We start from the raw sequence: 21,355 nt of genomic DNA on the forward strand, positions 1-21,355 counted from the left end.
CCCATGCAGGCCACCGGCACCAAATCCCTTGGGTTCAACATCGACGGACACCTCAGCTTCAAAATGCACATTCCAAGGAAGGCACAAATGGCGTGGTACCAACTTTCTCTCCTGTGGAAAATCAAGCCCTTCATCCCACAAAACAACTTCAGATCTGCTGTCCAAGCCTTGCTGCTCTCCCACCTGGGTAGTGGCAATGCCCTTTTGGAAGGTCTTCTGGAGACTACCCTGGCATCCTTTGATGTGTCCTGTGCAGCAGCATGACTCATCAAAGAACTCTCGAAATTCGATCACATCATCCCGACCCTCATAAAACTGCACTGGCTCCCCAAGTCTTGCGATCCACCAGAAGTAAGGACATGTGAAGACTTGAACTCTGCTGGTGCAGGAAGGAAAGAACCAGAAGATGAGCCTTCTCTGCCTAGGCCCCAAAACTCTGGAACCTCCTCATCAACATCAGACTCACAACATCATGTCTACAATTCGGGAAAGAGCTCAAGACCTTCCTCTTTAAGGAATGGCTCCCCCCTAACACCTACGCCCACAAACCCTTCAATCCCCACCCTACCTGAGACTTGGTGATCTGCTCCTCACTGCTTCCTCCCCGGTTGCTTGTAGATCCCTTGATGCCAATTGCTCGGCGCCCCCTTTTGTTAGCTCCATTCTCCCTTTTCTCTGCTTCCTCACTGTGTTCATCCAGCTATGACTGTAGAACACACTGTTGCTTCCTGAAGCCACGTCCGAGCTCAAAAAATACCATAATAATAATAATAATAATAATAATAATAATAATAATACTAATAATAGTCACTTTACTGCCTGCCTAACCCCGCCCACATTCCCCAACTTTCCCCAAAAGTCTTCACACTACTTTCTGGCAGCTTTCCTCCAAAATGCTGTTCCTTACAATGCCGTCTATATTTGCTCCCTCTTTGGATGACGCTTTCCCACAATCCCTCTGGTGCTGCAGGTGGAGAGAGGGAAAACAAGAGTCACCACACTCCTTCCTCATCGCCATTGCCCACTCCTGCTGACCCTGTATCGGCGCATATGGAGCTCTCGCTCAACGCCCTCTAGCAGTGGGCCTGGGCGCGACGCAACAGGATTGTGACAGCACCATTCCAAAAAACTTGCTTACTTTTAGGAACTAATATGGAAGAATCAATCAGCACACCTGATTTTTGTGAGAGTATAATTCATAGGTTTTTATACTGGGAAATAGTTGTTCTTATGGTGCGGAGGAGAATAGACACAACCCTGGCGATGGTCTCATATTCACAAATTAGATAATGTTTATTTTTTTATTTTTTAGGAATCCATTCTGATGTTAATTTATTTGGTATTAAACAATCTGTTTGACTTATGTCCACATATTAAGTGGTTGAATCTTTTGGAAAAAAACTCATATGATTGTCACAAAGATGATTATAATAATATCCTATGTATTTTATAAAACATACTTTGTATTGAGTTAATTGGGACTAATATGTATTTTTTGAATATTATGTTTTCCAGATGTCTTGTAAAGATTATGAAAAATTGCCCCTGAAGAAGTGAATTGTTTTCACGAAACGCGTTGGGCTTTCAATAAATCATTTGATTTGAATTTATGAATTATTGTCAATGTGTATTGATATATATGTGACCACATAATCATTTATTTTGGTAAATTCTATCCTAAAAGAATATCATCTAATTATCTACTTTGATACAAAACCAATTACAGGACTCGTTATCGAGTCACCTACAGAGTGCAGAGGACGGGAGTGCCCACATTTGGTTACTTTTAGGAACTGTCATAAGTGTCACTCGACATCAATGTGAGATAATTCATAGATATCTGAATAGTCGTCATTAGTACATTATACAGTGATATCTAATCCCGAAATGACCAACGCAAAGCAAATCGATCCAATAAGCCGAAACCCTGCTCTGTACCAACTTTTTTGGTATTTGGGTATATTTTACTTAAAATGAACGCTCAACGTAGCATGCTCAATTGTTTATGGTGTACTATGTGCAGGAATATATTTGCGAACCAGAATTCTGACTATAGAATGCGCACAACCTTTTGTGCTGTACGTGAGCAGCAAAATGGATTTGGGCGCAGATTCAAACAGGTATGCTCTCTTCATAATCAAGATAGATCAAAAGTCAGGGCCTTCATGATCTAAGGCACAGTGTGGGAACATGTTGGCGTTGCACTGCTGGCTGTGTGTGTGGAAATAGTCCCGTTTGGAGCAATCCGGAAACACTGCTTTTTGAACGCCCAAAACGTATCCCAGTTGTCTCGCCCTGGGGATGGGTTAGGGAGGTCGTGTTTCAACATGTTTCACAAGCAATGGAATCTGCCACAACACGTGCACGGGATGCTGCTCAACGACCCTGAAAACGGGTCAAAGGGCAATGACGTTCGTCCTTGGGAGGCTTCAATACCTGAACCTATGCAGGCACTTAGAGGCTGCAAGACCTCTCTCGAAGAGCCGCTTTCCTTTCCACTAGCCACAGGCAGCAGCAGGCCCAACCTTATCAGGAGTGACGTGAACCCCACATCCCTGAAATCGGACCCCTGGGGCCTCATTATCTAATATATCTACACAAAATGCAGGGTGGCCAGCTTTGGCCATGCAGTGCCTCACATTGTTGTGATGTAACATACACATAAGTGTGCTACAGTCTCATCATCAAGTGCGATGGTGCAGACAGCATTTATCAGGTCATGTTGATAAACTTACTGGCGCCGGCACAAGCCACAGCTAGATGGGATCAAGCCGCGTGTTATCAGGCCTTGCTCGCCTTCATTGTGAGAACATAGTAGATGCGGTGGACCCCTGGCACCAAACCCCTGGCGACAGAGGATCCGTGCTGTCTCTGCCTGCTTCTAATCCAGGCCTGAGTGGCAGTCCTCACCCCAGAGGTCCGGCTAAAGTGGACAGTGTGGATGCGCTGGTGGGGTGGCAGAGATTTGCTGACTCCAGGCGTGGGACGGCTCATGTGTTCCTGCCAAGTGTGCCCTCACCACAAACGTCTGCCTTCTGCTGAATGCGAAGCGAGGTTCCAGCTGAGAAAGTCCAAGTAGGAAGCACATGAATCGCTTTATGGGCATCACACGAGGATGTGGCAGTTGGCTCTCTCTTGCACCCTGAGGGGCACAGAGGAGGTATTTCATTCAGCGCTCATCCATAGATGCTTCTCAGCTAGGCTACACCATCAGGTTCAGCGTGACCAGGGCATAACCACAGAGCGATACACGTTGCATTCCTTTGTTAACCTAAGGTAGGAGCACATGGAAAAGGCATTGAAGAACGAAGGATGTCGGAATTCAAGGCAGTCACTCACTACCCTTAACAGGGAGCTAGCAGCAAGGGGATGCCTCACAGAAAAATGATGAAACGTACGACCTTTCACCCAGATACTGGGAACACTATTTTGTCACTAATGGAAGCTCTAACAGGAACTGCCCAATCCACCTAAGGGCCGACTCCAGGGAAGGACACCTGGGCATGCCAGGGTCGCAAGAGCCACACACCTTCCCTTCCCACACATTAGGAGCCATGTTAGAAATAAGGAGATACCATGCCTGCTTCCATGAGATTGCGGGATGAAATCCTGTGGATTCTCCGGAAATCTGGCAAGACTTCGGAATCACGTGAGATTTGCCACGGGAGCCAGTTTAAGGCTCGGCCCCTTGGCTTGTGGTGCCAGATGTTTCAAGAAGACTGCCTGGAATGTCCAGAACCTGTCCAGAGAAGGCAGGAAAAAAGAAGGGGACTGAAGAAGCCAAAAAGCACAGAAAGGAGCAGATAGAATCTGAAATGACTTACCACAGGTGCTTTCAAGCTCCTGGGCTACATGCCTGTGTAAGGATTCCAATCGGGCGTCACACCGGACCAAGACTCTTGCCCTTAGCCTAAGATGTAGCGCCCAATTAGAATACTTTTTCTTTATTTTCAACAAATTCACATTGAGCTGGCAACCAACCCGTATCACACCCCCTTTTACAAATACCCTGGGTCACAATGGACCATCAACCAGGCCGGTTGGTGGGAATACAATATTTATTTATTTTAAGTTCAAATAAAAAATCACACAGTTTGAATATTGGGCAGCAATCACCAATGTGGTGATAATTACAATGTAAACTAATGAAATACTCTTGGTTGACCTCCTACAAGAACATATCCAAAGTACAAATGAATAGTAGCACTTTTTCTATTCGGGTAGATAGCACCAGAGTTAAGATTTCCCCCTGCAATGTTCCCTCAAACCCAAATTAATCAAATTTTAGATTTAGATTGGTTAGAAAGGAGCAGCAAGGAGTCAGGGATCTTAGACAGCAAACATAATTAAAATCCGACCTTCCTTCACAAAATAAGAGACAAGAACCTTTGCAATTGCATAAAATGACACTTGGAATTGACAAATAATTAAATTAATGTGCAGTTGAATCAAGGAGGTAAATAAGATTTATCACAGTATCAGGGATATAATATCACAAGCAACTACAAGGGACGGTATCAACAAAGGGCCTACAGTTCAGAAAGAAACTTGAAAGTAAGAACACTGTGCAGCCAAATCACACGTTGAAAAGTTGCTTTTGACACTTTTGCAGTTTTAAATGTCAAAACGGTTTTTTAAAAAAATGGGTGAAATAGACAGGATCGGAATGCAGTTTTTAGGCTGGGTGATAGATGCACATCACAGGGAAAATATAGAAGTGAAAGAGTGGCTCTAGCTGAATAATTGGATGAGATTTTCAAGGTGGAAAGAGATTCGGTTTTGGGAAAATAAACGCACTTAACAGAGAATGTCGGTTGGGAAAGAAAGGACACGTTTTACTTAAACTAGATTATCAAGAAGATAGCACTGCCCATGAAACTGGTTAAGCGGCCACATTAACCCCCTTTCATGCTGCGTGTCTCTTTATGTGGAAATTAATTAAATTATTCAAAATATGACTATGGGTCTATGCAAGAGAGAGATAAGTAGAAGAATGGTGCTATGCTTAGAGATCAAGGACAGGATGCACAGAGAATTCAAACAGTTTTACACAAGTTATCAGGGTATGGATAGGATTACTTAGAGGGTAGGACAAAGACAAAGTATCAAGATGGGATAGGCTATGTGGGGCTATGGGAGGGGGAAATACTCACAATCCGCACTTGAGTTTGAGATTTGGGACAGCCAACTGGGTTCTGGACTCAAAAGGCTCTGGTCACAGCAAGGCGGCGGACTCTCCTAACAGCAAACAGCTGGGCAAGTCTGGTCACTGGATGGCAAGGGTACAGCTGGCATGCAGGTAGTGGGCAAAAAGCCGGTCTGGTGACAGGATACTCTCAAAAAGGGTACCACAGCTTTTCCCCCTTCACCCTGAGTTAGTGGGATTTTTTTATGGAGTTTAGTTATGAATGGGTGGTTCTGCCTGGATAGGAGGGCCTGAACCAACTATCCTTTTTCTGGCAGTGGAGTCTGGAATCTGCAGGGTGGATCTGGAATGTCTGGATACGCAGGCGCTGGAAAATTCAGAAGAGATAGTCCTGTCCCTGTGAGCTCCCACCTCTTATATAAAGCGGGTGACTGGGTTTATTGTTGGGCAGAACTAAGCTAGACCTACCCCCAAGAACCGGATAGGTCAGCCTATGTTGGTCGCCTCCTCCAGTTTATGGGTTTGTATTTTATGAGGTGCAAAACCATCCCACAGTCCCTTTTGCCAAAAATCAATCTTAACATAAATCACACATTTGTACAGTTGTGGCATTTTGGCAAATTACATAGGCAGGTTACATATTTCACACGGAGCATGGCAGTTCAATTCTCACGTTTGTAGGACTTTATTTCGTCCGTCTAATAATGTTTTGTAATTTTCAATTAAATAATTTTACCTACAGTTCTATAACTTTATACATGTGTATATATTATCATACAGCATTTCAGTATTGAATTTCAAAGTGACATCATATACACTTTCCTCAGAATATCCAACTCTCTCCCATTTCTGTCCCCAATATGCCAGTGAAGGCGCACACCCTTGAATCTAGGCTGCACGGTTGAGACGGCGCGCCTCCTGCTTTCCTCTGCACCAGTTCCAGTTGACTCATGAGGCTGTGAACACGCTGAGCAAGAGGAGCCATCCGCAAGTCAGTACCGGTCAACAGCTTGTACCTGATGCAGACAGGATTGGAGCATACCAAAGTAACGATACTGCACCCAAGCCAGAAACACCCATATGTGAATCTGACTGAGAATCTTCACATCTCCTGGTTACCTATGTTTGCTCCTGTTGCCCGGCACCATCCCCTGTGTGGCTTGAACCCGAGCACTTGGCATTTGAAGCACCGGCAGGGTCCCCGATTAGGAGCCCTGATGTAGGCAGACTTATTATAAAACACCACCGCGAAACGTGAAGAACAAAGGGAACTGAATTGAGCATCTATACCCCTGTCCTCTGATTTTTGGATCCATCCAACAACCCTCACGCTGGCAAGGATAAGATATCTTGTATTTAATGACCCTGCAGCATGAATTGCTCCATGTAAACAACTTTAAGTTCCCACCATGGGATCTATGATCCAATGAACCTATTGACTTATTACCATGCATCTGAGTTTTCTTCCTTCCCTTTCAATATATGTCTTGTTAGTGATTTAACTAACCAGCATTGCTCTTTTGTCTTTTTGCTTTTGTTTCTGCTATATGCGTGTCTTATAATATTCTTTTATAATTTTGAATTTTATTGTCAATTGTACTTAACTATATGTACCATGTTGATTTATTTATTCTTTTTTATGCTTTGGTTGAGACTATAACCATGTTGACTTTCTGTTATGCTTTTTGCTGAAAATATTTGATTTATACCTTTTTGGAACCAGGAATTGATCTTTTGTTTTCCTGTCCATACACTTACTTTTCAACCTTAGTAATAATTATGTAAACACATGTCTTAAAAACACATAGCAATTCCACTAAGTGAGTGGCAATCTACAAACAGGAGATGATTCAGTCATATGATTTCTAGAATAAGGAAACCTAATTCTACCATAAAACTAAAGCTAGTGGACAGGTCTAGAGAGTTAAATATCTGTTCACCCAAAATTTCTGTGGTTTGAAACAGTATCAGTAAGGGTACACTCCTTCGTTTTGATTGAAGGCTACCATGTCTTAAATTACTCGGCCGTCCAATTTCAGAGATAAAAAGTCTTGAAATGTATTCATAAAATGGCCTTTGGAACCAGATGGCCAGCATTGTCTACCAAATAAGGACATAACTTCCAAGGCTGCTCTGGAGTAGGCTTTGAAGCGCCCCAGTAGAAGTTGAGGGGAGGTGATTTTCCAAAAGTCACACGTATGCTTCCCAGAATCTATTGTGTCAACCTGGAGCACAGACAGAAGACTGACGAGCGTGTGATATTCTGCCTCCTGGTCCATTCAGAGTTTCAAAGGGCACAATTAACACGTAGGTGTCCCAGAAATCCCTTGTGGCTTCCTTTGGGGGTAGGCAACTCCTGTTGTCAACACCCAAATGTCCCTTGAGCCATGGCAGAAAACCTGTTTGGGCTGATTTCCCAGTACAGCCAGCACAGCCAATACATGTATTTCTTTATATTATTTTATGTTGTTCTAAATCAAAAGCAAGCCTGTTGAAATAAAACATCCCATATATGTCTCCCAGCAAAACCCCCTTTACATTGCTAGCCAAGGACAGGGCCTTATTCAACATTACACTTTTAAAACAGGTATTTTTCTTATTTGCAAAAGCCCATTTTAACACGTGGTGAAGTCTGCTGGTATGTCCTTTTCAAAAGGTGTTCTCTTCCCTCTGAATTCCATTCCCAACATTATTTTGCAGCCCTAGTCAGTTTCTCCTATACAGCAGTCTGTCCAAGACGCAGGTCCACTGAAATTGACATATACTCATAGAGCAACGGGTTCTTTTCAAGCATTTATTTTTGACATTTTGTAGCCCAAAAGTCAAGCGTTTGTCCGTGCGGCTGAAAGTAAAGTTTCTGTTGATTTCCCAGTTCTGGTTTAACACAGCCTGTCATTCAGGGATAATGCTCTCTTCTGCTGGAGCACAATCTGAATATGGATGGGCAAGGCAGGGTCTTTGATTTGATTTGATTTGATTTTATTGTATTTATAAAGCACAAAAAACCAGGCCCAGGGGCAACCGGGCGCATACTCTTAAACATGTTACAAAAAGCAGTAGTTACAGAAGTTACAAAAATATACAGCATATATACATGTACATACTCTTAAACATGTTACAAAAAGCAGTAGTTACAGTGAGTTACAAAAACATACAGCATATATACATGTACCGAAGGGTACCATTAACAGTGTATAATACAGGGACAGAGCAGAGAGAAAATGTATATTCAGTTCTGTACCCCACATGGAGTCTGGACTGTGTCAAGGTCTCATGAGACTTGGGAGAGCAGCCATGTTTTAGCATTGTTCTTGAAGGAGTGGAATGATGGTTCAATAGGTGTGGGCAAGGTGTTCCAGAGTTTGGAGGCCAGGACGGGGAAGCTCACCCCACCAGCTTTTTGGAGTTTGCATTTAGGCACGATGAGGCTGTGAGTTTGGGCTGCTCTGGTAGGTCGAGTGGAGGTGTGGCGTGAGAAGCGAGTGGACAGGTAAGGTGGGGCATTGTTCAGACATTTGTGAGTCAAAGCTAGGGTTTTCAGGGCAATTCTCTGTTTTACTGGGAGCCAGCATAAGTCCAATCTGACGGAGGAGATATGAGAGCGTCTCGGGATATTTAAGGCTGCCCTTAAGGAATTATTTTGTACAGTTTGCAATTTATTAAGGTTAGACTGACTGGTCCCTAGGTAGAGAGCACTACAGTAGTCGATTTTGGCCATAACAAGAGTTCTGGCGAGTGTGATACAGTTGGTGGAGTTTAGGAAGGGTCTACAGGCAGTGATAAGTTTGCAGGTATAGGCCGAAGCATTTATTTGTCTGTTCAGAGAAAGCGAGGAGTCAAGATAGACCCCTAGCGTCTTAGTATCTTTGGAGACTTTAATGTCATTGCCGTCAATAATGAAGGACTTGTAGGTTTGGTCTAGTTTGTTGAGCCGATGATTTGATCCTAAAAGTAAGAACTCAGTCTTATCATCGTTAAGGCAGAGTTCGTGCTGTGCCATCCAGGCCTGGATGACCGGGTAAACATCGTTAAGGGCTTTGGTGTCAGCTGTGTAGTCTCCTGTGATAGGGATGAGTATCTGGGTGTCGTCCGTGTAGTTAGTGTAGGAGACACCCAGATAGTCAAGCACTGATAAAAGCAGTGTGATGCTGGACGGATGAAAAGAGCGCCAGGGCAGCATCCTTTTCAATGTAAAATATTCCCTGGGAACTTTTTAGCAAGCAGCAGAGCAGTGCTGCTTTTCAATTAGCTTATTTAGTGCACACAAGACACCCACTGGCAGCCTTTCTCGGTGTGCTCCCTGTTCCAACTTGCCATATAGGTGCTTGGCAAAACAGTATTTTGAGGCAATGGTGCACAAAGAAGCCAGAGCAGTCATTTTGCTGTTAACTGCTGAAGTGCAGCTTGGTTATGGATGGGATATTCTGCTGAGTGGGTCAATGTATCCCACACCTGTACACAGTGCTGTTCATCCTAGGACAAGACAGAAGAAGACATCCACGTTATTTCTTCCTTTGCAGTGCTGGGCACTCTGAGACTTAGGTCCTCATCACAAGTTGGGCGGTAACGCCGGCGCTAATAGCGCTGGCGCTATCTGCCCTACCGCCAAACCCACTGGCGCTATTAGTGCCGGATCATGGGTTTGGCGGATTTGGAATTCCCCATTCCCCACTGAACCCATTCCGGAATGCCCCATTCCCCATTGGGCTCAATGGGGAAATTTCGCGCTCATACCGCTGGCAGATTTCCCGCTGGCAGTATGAGTGCGTATTTTCGGCGGATTTCCCCCCAGCTCAGAGCTGGGGGGAAATCCACCAAAACCCTGATTTGGCTGACCCTTAAATCCGGCAGTAACAGCCCTACCGCCAGATTTAAGGGTTACAGCCCAACTCGTAATGAGGCCCTTACTCTTACTCAGATTGATTTACCTAATGAAAGGATTCTCCAGAACGTTGTTTGTTCATCATGTGCAAGGGAAAGAGAACGCACAGGTTAGAGCAAGACTTTAGAGAAAAGAATCCTTTGACCTCCTGGTCTATTAAGTCAGCAGAGACAGTAAAGATACATTGGACAAGAGCAGAGAGAGGCCAGGGTACTGCTTTAATCAACACCACTAAAGAGTCCAGAGGAGGAGTGAAAATAACTTTGCCTATCAAGACTTGGTTTCTATTCGGTGTGGACACCCTCCTGGTTCTCCTGACCCAGCACACAGGTACATATCCAGGGGTCAGAGGAGTTTGGGGGGGTAGTACAAGGGGAAATATAAGCAGGGGACACTAAACTGTTCTCTTTAATCCCACAGTACATCCCAGAGGAAATATCCAGTTAGCAGGGGGCGCCTTCACCCAACCCACCAACGTCCCACCACAAACCAACACAACCCTCACCCCTCATCGCACAGCCAACGTGCATGTCTCTAATACCAGGTTGTTAGGAGTTCAGCAAGGGTGGACAGGGATAATCATCCACCACAAAAGCAGAACTGAGGCCCACTGCGCTCCTAGAAACCAGGAACCAGGTAGGACGTTACAGTCACCCTGCCACATGTAAGAAACTGTCCTGAACCTGGTCAGACATATGGACGTTGTCAGAAACAAATCACTACACAAAGGTATGTCACTGGACACCCTTATCAAAAGAAGCTATATTGCCACTGTAGCAGAATCGCCATCTGGCGAATGAGTGATGGCCAATCTATTTTTATTTTTTACTGAAATAATATTATGCAGGTAATTCTTATCTGAAAGGGAGGCTTGCTAATCCGACCCACCTTTCATGAATGCTCTATGCCGAAATTATAGTGCAACAATGTGCCTTTGCCGAGCACTGACCCTGAAGTGGCACATGGCAGGTTCAAAGATCACATGTACATTCCTGACAACTGCTGGAACACAAAGTGACAGCAGGCAGAGGTGGCTTTTTAACTGTCTGCACCTCTATTATACATTTGGATAATTGTGTTCCTTAGTCAGGCTGGTGGAATGTAAATCTTTAAATATCAGCCATTCCTGATTGTGGCAATGTGGTTACAGAGGCCACACAGTTATAAAGCTAAAGCAATTTGATAGCATAAAGTGCAAGCTCTGTGACCGGGCAATGTACAATCCCTGTCTTGCTCACCCACTGCAATTGGTGGCACAATTTGCTTAAACTCCTAATATTGAGTAAACTCATCTAACACATCAGTCTAGGCATTTGTAGTATGTTGTCTGGGGCCTAGAACAGAGTTCATTAATTTCTGCTGAAAGACACCAAAGAAAACTGACGAAAGAAGAATGTCACAAGGGTGTAAGCCTCCTGAGGCAGCCCTCAAGCATGCATCAGCATAGATCTATAGGAAGAGGGGGTTGTACAGATAGCAACATCATTTCAATTCTCGGCCTAGTTTCTTTCAGTACAATCCTTTGTTCAGCTTTTTATTCTGTATAATCGTGTTTGTTTTTTCACTCTGTGCAGTCTTCAGTCCTAAAATCTGTACAGTGCTTGAATGGCAAGTAGACATTTGAAAAGTCAAGGTTTCAGGTTTACTTTTTGCTATCAAAAGTATAAATTAGGATGGTTCTTAGTCTTTAATATGTCTGTTATCGAGGCACTGTAGTCTCAGCATTTTGTCTGCCTTAGGTGCAGTTTTTGGGGGGATATGGAAACTTTTCTGTCTTTAGGCTTACTTTATTCTTTCTCAGTTCCAGATGATAGTGAGACCACAGCAATCCCAAAGCTTAGTGAATCCTTCACAGGTTGCAGAGTAGGTGTCAGCCTCTTGCAGGCTCATAGCGTCTTCACAAGCTGCTCCTTACATGGGTGAACCTCAATAGTCTCATGGCCAATCTGCAGCTTCACATTAGTTCCAAGGAAGGTCCAGCAGCTCCAACATCCTTTCTAGTTGCTTCCTGAACATGAACCGAGCTGCAGGCTCCCAGTCTGTCTATGCATTGCCAGGGATAGACCCATCCCCTTTCCCGTCTATGCACGTGATTTGCTCTCCCCATCTCTTCCATTCTTCTGTTTCCCCATTGGTTTGTGTTCTTAGCCCAGCTCTACATTCCCTTACTAGGGTTTTTATGAATGTTTTCAGAAGTAGAGGCGTAACAGGACAGGATAAAACCTCCTGCCACCAAACATTTCATTCTGTTCAGTCCTCTGGCTATGTTTTCATTTGCTTTGATTTGTTGACCAAATTCTTAATTACGTACAATCCTGAACTGAATCCTTTTGTTTGTTTTGCGCTATTCTCTGTAAAAGTCCTTTGTTACATACAACCCTAGTCTAGTTTATCATTCTGAACAGCCTCCTGCTAATTTCTTCCTTGTGTACACCATCACCCATTTCTTAATTCTGTAGATCCATGAAACACATTTTTGTTCTGTATGTTCTGTATGATCCTTATACATCTTGATAATGTATTATCATATTTTCAACATAATCACGCATTCCGAGGCCGTACCAGGTGGAGATGGCCGGGGCATGAATTATTAGACCCGAGAGAAGGAAGGGACTTTATAGAGGGTCCTGGGATGTTACCACCTGGCATTGACCCTGGAATGCGTTATTATCGCTATTGGCACACCGGGTTACATCCCGGGAGCTGATTGCGGCGATCATACTCCTCATTGTTTCAAAGATGTACTCTCCTTACATGGCCACCATGGAAATGGAAGCAAGGCTCCGATCAGAGCCTCTTTTCCATTTCTAGGGCGGCCCGGCGGACATGAGAGGAAAGGCGTGTCAGTCCTGCAACACCTAGAGTTATGCGGGAAGCTGGGACATAGAGGGGAAAGAAGTGGGGATGCTCGAGGGAGAGAGAACATAGAATGGTGGGCGCGAGCAGCTGTCTGCTTGCTTGGGAGGCAAGCTTGTACTCTGAAGTTCAGCCTGCGTTCTTCCAAGCAACCTCATCTGCTGGCGCGCATGCTCTGTGGGATAATATAGTGTAAGTACTCATTTTTACAAACCCCTCTCAAATTGTTTCCTCCAATCTTTGGCTCTAAGCCTTTCTCTCTATAATAATGTGCACATTCATTGTTCTGCATTTGGCACAAACCTTCTCTTTCTATACAATTCCTTACATAGCTCTCAACTCACACGCTTTTGGCGGGTGTCACCAGCCTTGTAAACAGCTGACTCACCCGCCAAGCCTCCTGCACGCCCATTCCTTTCAATGGGCCTCTCACCCGCCAAAAATAAAATCGGGTGTTTTCACTTTTTCAATGGTTGAGAGCTATGTCCTTATATTGTACGATACCCAGTCCTATTTATTTTGCTGAGTTGGAAAATAAACGCAAGAATAAATCTGACAAACACAACCATTAATAAAGCAGGCATTTGATTCAAGCATGTGCTTGCTGTGTCTACCAGGTTACCTGCTATCAATGCTAGTATGCTTCTTTCCCATCAAAACTGAAGATTGATGGTAGTAAGATTTTGAATATATCGAAACCACTGGCATTGCTGTGGGCTACCTTCCAAACCATTGTTTTCCACCCTGTGATACCATTCCGGAAGTAGAAAGACCGTATGCAAATCAGGCTTCATGTCAAAATGATTTTCTTCTAAAGGGACACAGCAGGCTGAAGAACAACGTGTTGGAGGGTTGCCCAGCGGCCCAGGGGGTTGCTTGTGGTTATACATCATTCAAAACCTTCTGTCCATCACTCTTACATTTTACAAACTTTGAATGCATCGAGGCATTGGTCCCAAACGTGCTGTGCATATAGACCCCTTGACTAAGGATATCTGTGAGGGCAAAAAGTCTCTCTGGATGCTTTTGATATTGTGTAGAGCAAGCCATCCTTAGACCGAGCATATGTTTCCCCTTCTGTATTTGCATAGCCAGCCTGAAAAACGGGGGCTTGGAGCAGCGCCATATTTACGGGTCTTTGGGCACGGGGCACAGATACATTTTGCCCCCTCCCCGAACAAAAAAGCAATGGAACCCAAGAAACTCTGCTTGCAGCCCCTACCACCACGCTCTTGAGTCATGATTGTAACTGAAAGCTTGATATGCTGCCCGGGCAGCTATTAATATAAGCATGCAAACTCCCTTGAAGTCCCACAGCCCCCTTCATCCATGCAGGAATGAGAATAACACACAAGTGTCACTTCAAGGGCAATCATAGCTGTCCAGTGTCTAGCATCGCCACGGAACACATGCGAACAATAATGGACAGCATTAAGGTATACACACGCTGTTGTATAGGTCCGGGGCACCAGTCAGTACCCCCTGTGAAAAAGGAACACATACATAGACACATAGCAGCGCCTCGAAATGCACACATGCACAAGCATAGATACAGAAGGCACATTTGCAGTGATGAGCAAGATACTCATGATGTTGCATAGGTAGAGGATACATATTAGAAGTTACCGGAAGGGTGCACATATCTGAACATAGACTGAGATTAGAAGAAACACCTGACCTTGCGGTTTGGGATATAGCAGTTCTCACTATGATTAAACATGAAGGAACCATCAGTTAAACCATCAGTACGGATTGTTTGACAAGAAAATTAAATCCCATTTAGCGGCTGACAATTTTGAAATATTTATGGTCTGGCAATTTTGACAGTTTCGGTACTATGTGATTAAATATATCACTCAGGATACACATATAATATAATATTTTGGTATAATATAATCATTTTATAATGGGTTATTTATGATGCGCTTAATACACAGAGGTTTCTAAGGGCAGACCGGGGGACCGAACCTGTGTTGCTGTGTGCCGTCGTGTTGCCCCAGAGCTATCCTCCCGAGGTCTTTGGTGAAGTGAGTGGCTGGGTTTCCAGACCAGTCTGCACTCTGCACTTGATCACATTGTTTCCCGGTTATTGTGATACAGCAAGGAGCAAGTATGTGTGGATGTTTGACGTTCATAAAGCCAAAATGAAGAATCTGTTCTGCAGACCTGACTTCCAAAGGGCATAAATCACATCATAGAACAATAAGGACAGATTCAAAAGACTCTGCATATGATCATGTTATGCAAAAGCAGAATAATTGAAAATTCGTGTTTACCACCATAAATGGAAGCCTGCAAGTAGCAAAATACTAATTTACTTGAGTGAGACAAAAATATCTAATCTGGGTTTTCCTAGTATATGTTATAAGATTTAAACAAACCCAACAAAGGAAATTGCAGCAACTTCATCCGCTTAGGTTGTGAAACATGTTTGCAGATTATTAATGATGTGAAAACCATTTGAAAATGTAGACTAATGCCTCCTATTTTTGTGTCTAATAAGCAGACCTGAAAATATTCTTGCCAGAGGCCTGTATGAGCTATGTGCTAATTTATATGTAGGACATAGCCAGCTGTGAAGTGAATGAGTGCTGTGCAAGGACATACAGTAAGAGAGTACAATAATATGGATACACTTAGATTCTAAGAATAGATTTTTAAGGAAGACTTGGAAGGACATGGTGAGAGGACATACAATGAAGTACAGACAGAGGAAACTTCTTAGGGAGGCCAGGGCATGTGGCATTTAGACCATTTTCACCTGCCAGAGACCCATTTCACTGAAACTGCCTGTATGGAAAGAAAGAGCAAGCAATGGGTAAAAAATGCTATCATAATACGAGAAGTAAACCTTTTTCACTGGCAACAACATGGTTCTATATGATGAGATACAATTTACCTCTCCAGCTTTGTACAGTGGCAAAGCGTGGCACTTTGGCTCGACTGGCCTGAATTTGGCATTTTAAATAATTTCTCTCAACAAATGGTTTGGGCCCCATCAGGAGTTGAAAAGTATGGGGAAAATGGTGGTAAAATGCTGGTAACAGAATAACTGCCACTTCACTGCCAGTTTCCTGCACCACCACATTACAAGGAGGGAGGCAAAGTTGAGGAATCTCCTCCAGCAAAATGTTAGATGTGGGTCCTCCACTTTTCATCCAAAAATCACTGGATTTACTGTGTTGGAATTACAGCTCATGTTAAATCTACCCATGGAGTCGTATGGACTGAACAAATGGGGATTAACACCTCGATTACCCCACGCGTAATCCCATTGCAAATTAGTGGGAGCGAGGGGTAGTAATGGTAAACGAGTTTGTCAGTAACCCTGATGGAATTACCGCAAAACCTGAGCTGAGGCCTCTTGTGCTCTTCATTGGGGTTGGCTGCTCAATTTGTACACCTCTTGTTTGGTGGTACCAAGCTCTCAACCTACAAAGTTATTTTGTAATAGTTTTAATAATTTTGGGAAGTTTAATGTCTTATGGAGTGTATTTGGTTATATGTGATTTTATGGTTTTGTTATAAAATTGAAAATAAAAGTAAAAAAAAAAACCTGCAACATGCTGATTCTATGCTATGTTTTATAAGTAGTGGTTTCTGGTACAAGGATGGTGTTTTGCAGCAAAACAGTTGTTGCTATCACCCATATACACGTGTAAAACCTCAGAGACAGTATAGGCGACATCTCCTATAAACACTGATCTCTGAAACCTGTGCTTAACACACAGAACCATTGTGGTACTCAAGCTTACACATATGCACTTCAGCTTTGGCTTTTTCATGTGATCAATACTGTCCAAAGAAAGGTGCAAGTGCGACACAAGTTGTACTATAGCACTCACACAAACTGTAAGCATTACTGTGAACAAAGATTGCTTCAGAGGATTAATTGGTCAAATCAGACCTTAGTTCTTAAGAGCAGCCAGGAAACAGGCTGGAGCCTCAGCATCACACTATGAAATATTATGATATGTGTAATTTATATTTTGTAAAATACGTGCACTGCCTTCTTTACATCTTGCAGTCAGATACGCCCTTCTCAAGGTGGGGGCCTGGGGCAAGTTGCCCCTTTGCTCTGAAATTTTGTACCAGGGTTGCTTAAAGTTTAAAAGTCATCCCTGTCTGCTGAAACTTGGTTTCAAGCAGATGTGCTCAGGAATGCACATGTGACCTCTGAACCTGCCTAAAGACGTCTTTCGGTGGGAAGGCTGTAGAGAGCAATGTTAGCATTTATGAATAATTCAAAATCTTCAGTCCATCATTAGTAGTTTTTCTGAATGCCACTTTGGCCCCTCCCAGGTTCAAAACGTACAAGCCACTGCACTGATCACAGGTACAGGTGTGGCCACAGACAGTCAGGCTTTGTAATATGAATCTGACACCGCCTTAACCATGGTACAAACGAGTCTGCTACACCGGCAACCTGTTCAGGAGCAAGAGACTTCTGAGGTGGAACTTCCTCAGATTACAACTCGGCAAATCTCTGAGACAACACATCTGCTTTAACACTGCTAGTATCTGGAATGAACCTTTCATCACAATAACAGCGGGCAAAGTAAGTCCATCTTGCCTGGTGGCTAGTATGACTTTGCCTTTCATGGAACACCTGTGTACTATAACAGTCTGCCTGAATCTGAAATGGAAAATGTGCTCCCAACAAAAGATGTCTTCCTTCTGACTGGACTGTCATCATTGCCAACAATTTACTCACATTAACTTTTTTTATTTGTTTATATGTAACAGAATCATTTAGCCCACAAGAGGAAAGGCTACGAGACAAGCAAAAATGAGGATTTCGATCAGAATCATCATCTCGAATTTGCAATAAAACTGTTGCAACATTCCTACATGAAGCCCATTTCTAGGAATACATAGCCTAGGAGCGTCCAGATAATACAGCTGGAGACAGGAAGTAAAACCCTAGTTGAGGGACCAAGCTCAGCTCGAGCACCCAAATGAAAGCTCTGTAATACTATACCAGAGGACGGGAGAGTGTTTACATTGACAATACCACAAGTTAGCAGAGTATCTGGGGCCCATCCGGAACTTTCCTCCGGCAATAACGAAAACTCAGCCATGGGACAAATAAACTGTTGTTTTTACTCTCCAACAGACAGGGATCAAACAGGAAACAACAAAATCTCCGGCAATCTCAACATCTGAGCCCATGTCACCCGGTTTTGTATCATGGTGACGTGGAAACATTAACACCATCCCCAAAACCCCTCGGGGCAACCCCATTGGGTAGCATGGGTGGTATTACTTAAGACCCATATGTTAGTTGTCCTATTGGTTCACCATGTCAGATGGCTTTTCCTGAGACGTCCCAAAAAATGATCTATTACTTTGTTGCAAGGTCGCACGATGACCATTGGTCCGAGCAACATTCTACACCACCTCATGATCTGCGCGTCTGGATTGGCTGGTGCGGGTTCTCCCAGGCCTGGAGTCCTGTTCTTTTTACAGCATGTGGTGTACCTTTTCAAGATAATGAGAAAGACTATGCGTCCCAATTGTTGCCGCTGGTCAGATCACCTAGCCTGAGAGAGTGGCTGCAGGTTGCAGTTTTTGGGAGACAATGCATGTATCAATCTTGTCTGCTTCGCCGGGAACAGCTCCTCTTCTCATCATGAGTAAATAGCTTTTGTTCGGGTCTGCTGGGTCACGTGTGCAAGGACCACAACACTGAGCCTTTCTGTCTACAATTAAGATTATATTATTCTGTCTTTTGCAGGTGGATCCCTGCCTCAGGAATCTGGAATTTCAACCCACCTTTTGTCCTTGGCTGCAAATACTATCTCTGTGCTTTGTGCTGCAGGGACTGTCCTTTGCCCTCCATGTATGTGCGTCCTGTTATGACCTGTGTATTCACTACAGTCATTCTCTTGTTTCCCTATATGTTCTAATATCTTCTCAGAGGTTAGTCACGTTAGAGTCCTATAGGTTCCTTGTATGCACCTGAAGCTCCCTATGGTCAGCTGCGGAGAAGCAGTTGCCTGCTCGGTCCACGCAGGCTTGACTTTCTTGCATTTCTGCATTTGGCTATTGAAAAAGAAAAAGCTCTTGACTGAATGTACATGTATCTGTCCTCTATCTATAGAAGGTGTAAGCATGTTCTTTGTGTGTGTGCACATGTCTGCAAATTTGCTTCGTGAATAAGGCTATTTTTTTGTGTTGTCACTAGTGACGTCATCACGGCTGGATCTTGTCATCAGTCAACCTGATCCATCGATGAGGCACCTGTCTTCGAAACCATCAACTGGGTAAGATTTAAAGGGTCGTCTGAGGGAATATCTCTTTGCATTTGTGGAATACATCAGCATGCCTGGTGATTGGCCAAAACAGTGCGTTCGTTTGTTTCTGATCCTTCGGGCTGACACTCTCATGAGGGCAATTCCAGGGACCCACTCTTCAGTCCCCCCCCTGGTCGATCTGTCGACCAATTCTCCAAATCTATTCACCTTCAACTTCGGGAGCCACATCTTACTCCCCCTAGGTGTCCATAGAAACTTACATGGTCATCTAAACTCCATGCCAGGTAACAGCAATCCCCTCCAGGGATGCACCAAACCCATTTCCCCAATAATCTCTACAGTTGTTGGAGTCGTCGAACACTACTCCAGTTGGGAACAGAGGACAATCGGTTATCTGTGCTCTAAGGGTATCTCAAGCTACTATTATCTTGTGATCTTCGGAAGCTGTTTCTACCAGTACTTTTATTCCTACAGTATTTTTGGTCGTCTTTCGGCATTGTGCGATGCATATTCTTATGATGCATACTGTTGTCAACACTAAAAAACAAAATTGAGGTGTGCCGGTGTGGTGAGGCGCTGGCTTAGAACTAAATTTGAAAAGACAAACTAAAGTCAATGCGACCTTTACAAACCAAATAAGATTGGGTTGCTGCATGAAAGAGGGACCAGCAGTCACCTCAAGAACTGCTAACATCCAGGAAGTTAATATTGTTTATATTTCAAATGTTCTTATCCTTATGGCATGATTATATGATATTTTGCTGTATTGGAATGTATATGAATCATACCACCACCACAGTCTTGCCTTGAAAAGGACCCGTTGTTTTGGGTCGAAACACGTGTCGGCAGTCTTGTTTTTGCATCAACTCATAAAATCTGTTTCAACAGCGTTTTTTTGACTGAAGAATCTATTGCTTTGGACTCTTTGTTTCACTGTATTTGTTGTCCAGTTACACATTCAATTTGAATAGGATATTTACTATTCGCTTAGGGCTGCGCAATCACTTAGAGGTGACATTTTTCAAGTGTCTGTTGTCAACACTAATGCTAATGTTGCTAGTAATACCTTAAATCCATTGGCCATCCATCTTGGTATCCATGAAAAGATGTATGATAGCCAGCCTTCATCTTTTCTTGCATCTTTTGCTTCTGCTTCCATTTTGGCATGCATTTGTGATAGCCTGGTAACTGGTTCAATGAGTGTCCTGTTGTCTTTGTCATTTGCTGGAAGGAATGTACAGCAAGAAGACACGATTTTGGCGCATACTCCTCCCTCCATGGCTTTCAGTAGGTCCAGAACATATCTATTCTGGAGAGTCATCAACCCTTCTGCTCAGAGCTCTTCTTTTATGTCATTGAAGCCTTTGACGGTCGAGTTTATTGTCTGCATGAGCTACCACCTCATGATCCAGAGCCGTTTTGCATTTGTGTAGGCCTGTACTGCAGGAACAATGGATGCGAAGAACATCTCTGTCTTACTGAACAATCTATGCTCGGGTGGTATCTCATCCAAGACGTCCTCCATTGTTGATGATATATAGTTTCACCTCTTCACCCTTGTTAGCTCTACAGACCTCTTCTTCCTTCTGCTAAAATCCATTTTAGGAAACTCGTCTATTTTGATGTACATCTGGTGAACTACTAATGCTGGTATGTTGCTGTGCACCAGTAAACCCACCCCTCCCCAGTTGGGTGGTAACTTCTCACACGCTTTGGATCCGCAGGCCCAATAATTATCCATTAAAACTGCTGTTCCGAACTTCATGCCTGGAGATTTTATTGTCTGCTTGCACTCCTTGTTTTCGACAACCTTTATTACACCGTCATTCTGGAAACATAATGCTGCTTTTTGTAGGCCTTCAGTTATGTATTCTATAGCCTTGTCTTTATTCCAGTAATTGTCCATCATGTTTAGGGTTTTTATATAGGTGTCTTCATATGGAAAAGTTGTCTTTGACATCCACCGTAGGTTGCTGTGGTCCCTTGAAACTTTCCTCTTGTGGTACAAATCGATAGGTACATAAGGCACTCTGCTCGTGCAGCTGGGAGGTCAGTTGTCACAAACATTCTGGCATAGTGAATGAGAGAGCTGACATAGCAGCTCTCTCCAGTGGTTTGTTTGTCTGCTTAAGTCATGTGTTTGTACTACATGTTATTAGATACTCAAGATGAATCCATTAGATACAAATCAACCCCTCATACATCTACATCAAC

Source organism: Ambystoma mexicanum, chromosome 1p, assembly GCF_040938575.1.
Source record: "Ambystoma mexicanum isolate Mex_15411 chromosome 1p, UKY_AmexF1_1, whole genome shotgun sequence".
Taxonomy (NCBI): Eukaryota; Metazoa; Chordata; class Amphibia; order Caudata; family Ambystomatidae; genus Ambystoma; species Ambystoma mexicanum.